Source organism: Zingiber officinale, chromosome 2A, assembly GCF_018446385.1.
Source record: "Zingiber officinale cultivar Zhangliang chromosome 2A, Zo_v1.1, whole genome shotgun sequence".
Taxonomy (NCBI): domain Eukaryota; kingdom Viridiplantae; phylum Streptophyta; class Magnoliopsida; order Zingiberales; family Zingiberaceae; genus Zingiber; species Zingiber officinale.
The window spans coordinates 111800376-111803533 of NC_055988.1; positions in this window are offsets into that span (position 1 = coordinate 111800376).

Genomic DNA, 3158 nt, shown 5'->3' on the forward strand with positions numbered 1-3158 from the left:
CTGTGATCCTAGACTTTATTGTCTCTACACGGGAGTTTGATCACTTCCATCTGCATATTCTTGGAAGAGCATGTTGTCTATAAGGATCCATTATTCTAGCATGTTCACACATCTACACCTGTAATACAATAAAAATGGTTAAATATGAAATTTTCTGCACAAATTATATAAATCTATCATTAAATTGAAGAATTTACAACGAGGAGATATGCGAACCCTTTGAGCATGGGAGCTTGGTTTCCCTCAAGACCCTCTAGCTTCGGCCTTTGTGAAAGCATCACACCAATGACCGCCAACTATGGGCTTATATAGTCTTATATAGCTTTACACCAATTATATCTACCTAAATTAGCAAAATCATCTACATAATCTATTAGTGATTATACTGGTAATCTAGATATACTACTACTAGTAGTAAATAAAATATAAACACAAAGAAATACAATATTAAAAATTGGCAAAAGAGAGTATCAGTTCTAGCAGATGAAGGTTGTTTGTTGAGGTTGACCATCTTGTTCTCTAGTTCTTTTAGTGTACACTCCATATTACTGAAGTGTTGAATAAATAGTAGGGTGGTGGTTGCATGCTACTATAAATTTACTTCATCGCCTTGGTCTGGGAGTCCTAGAATCAATGAAACATCTTTCCTAGTGAAGTTAATCTCCTTATTATGAAAGATGAAACATCTGGCTTAAATGTCCCAATTGTCAAACATATTTTATATAAGGCTTCGGATATTTACAATTTCAGGCATGACTACTGCCCAAGCAAATGAAATTCCATTTATTAACTCCATCTGTCGATCATTTATGTGTAGTGGTGATAAAAAATCCTTGAAGTGAGGGTAATTACTTTTCCAATGCACTTTCTTATGATATGCATGTGAAGCAGAAGTTCTCTGGCTCGCCATTTAATTATGTCAAACAAATACATACGATCTTAGTGATGCTCAATTGGCTTCATTACAATGCAGTTAGTTTTCACCCATAATATGATACTGTTATTTTTTAACCATAATATGATACATTACAATGTCTATAATTTCTCCTAGGTAGTACAATACAATTAGTAGCTGCTACAACATAGGTACTGATCATGGTGTAGTAGTAATTAGGGTCAAGTAGCTGCTATAATAATGAGAAGCCAATCAGGACTGTAGGGTTTAAATCATTAGGGTTTAACTACGTTATAGCAGCCTATGCAACAGTAGCTGCTACAACAAAGATAAACTTTTTTTAAACTCTCTATTCGCTCAAAGTAAATTTTTAATCCAAAGACATGTAATCATTAAACACCATTGTAGCAGCTAGGAGACGAATCAAAATCCTAAAAATTCAGACCCCTAAACAAAAAGAGAAGAATCAAAACTTTAAACCCTAACACAATACTTACGATCGAGGTGAAGATTTGGATGAGAAACAAGTCGTCGCGGTGAGATTGATTAACAAAGACACCGTGGGCCACCAATCTACTATCAATGAAATTCTTTTGAAATATTTATCACACGACGAGTTTCGGAGGTAAAACTTTGGTCGATGAGGTAAAAAGGTAATTGCAAAATATATTTTTACACAATAATTGTAAAAAGATAATTGATAAGAAAAGGTTGTTTGAAGATTAGAAGTAGCTACTACACAGTGTATTAACCATTGTGGAGTAGCTGCTATAATGTGTAGCAGCCAATCTGCAGTAATTGCTACACATTCTAGTAGCTACTCTTGAGAAGCTACTACATGTTATAGCAGCTTCTAACGACTAGTTGCTACAATGCGTTGCAGTAGCTGCTACAACGTGCTACAGTAGTTGCTATAACATGTAGCAGCTTCTAACTATTTATATATTAACTAATATAACGTGTATAAGCTCATTTAATTGATTTAAATAAAAAACTAAGATTGATATGATCTATTATTGCTTGAAAATGCAGAGTAACATCTTGTTGAGAGTAAACGAAGAAAGAGCTATTACAACGTTGTAGCAGCTAACATTCCAAGTTAGCTGTTACAAGGTGTAGCAGCTACTTCCACAGTGATAGCTGCTACAACGTTGTAGCAACTATCATTCCAAATAGCTACTACAACATTATAGCATCTAATCATCGATTTAGTTACTTCCACTCTAGAACGTAATTGTTATAACGTTATAGTAGCTACTTCCACTCTGGAACGTAATTGCTACAATGTTGTAGTAGCTATCACTGTGGAAGTAGCTGCTACAATGTTGTAGCAGCTAACATTCCAAGTTAGCTGCAATAAGGTATAGCAGTTAATTGTCGAAATAGCTACTACAATGTGTAGCAGCAAAGCAAAGACGCAGCAGCAGCAAAAATAATTTTAAATAATTTTTTATCAAGTTGATATACATAACAAAAATATTTTTAGTAGTAATATCTGCTAGAAAATATAGCTACTCCAAAAACATTTTACCAAGTGGCTGCTACACGTTGTAGCACCTACATGGAAAGTTAACTGCTATAAGGTGTAGCAATTAACTATCAAAGTAACTGCTACAACTTGTAGCAGCTAATTGTCCAATGTGGCTACAGGCGTTTGTAGCAGGCGTCAGCCTTGCATGTTATAGAATAAATCCTTTCTTCCTTCTAATATTCCTTTAGGATCACGGTCGGGAGTTACAACTTACAATTAAATGAATTACCATGCATTGGTTATGAAATGTAGATGAAATTGTTGTTTGACAAGTTGCCTGCAAATTATATAAGCAAAAAACTGGTATAATAGTAGCTAGGGCTTGTGCTTGGAAAGACTTACAATCGAGAATGGAGAAAGGGGGCTTTTACACCGGCTGCAGGCCTTTGCGTTTGACGCGCAGTTTGGGGAGCTTCAGTTAGCTGCGACGAAAGACGACAGTGAAGGAAAAGGCGAGAGGGAGCGAAAGAGCGACGAGAGAAATTTTGAATTTGGGAAAATTCGCTCGCTAATGATTTAAATAGAAGGCGAAAGAAGAGAGAAAATAAATGAAATATTTTTTCAAGGGAATCGAGCTGATAATATTATGTCTGCGCGTCATTTATGGTTGCGCACAAAGTGTTGCTTACCATATCATTCTTTATATATATTTACCCTGTTTACAATGAGAATAATTAATTTAAATGGTTAAAGAACATTCAAAGGGCACCTCAATTCCCCATCCGCATAAAA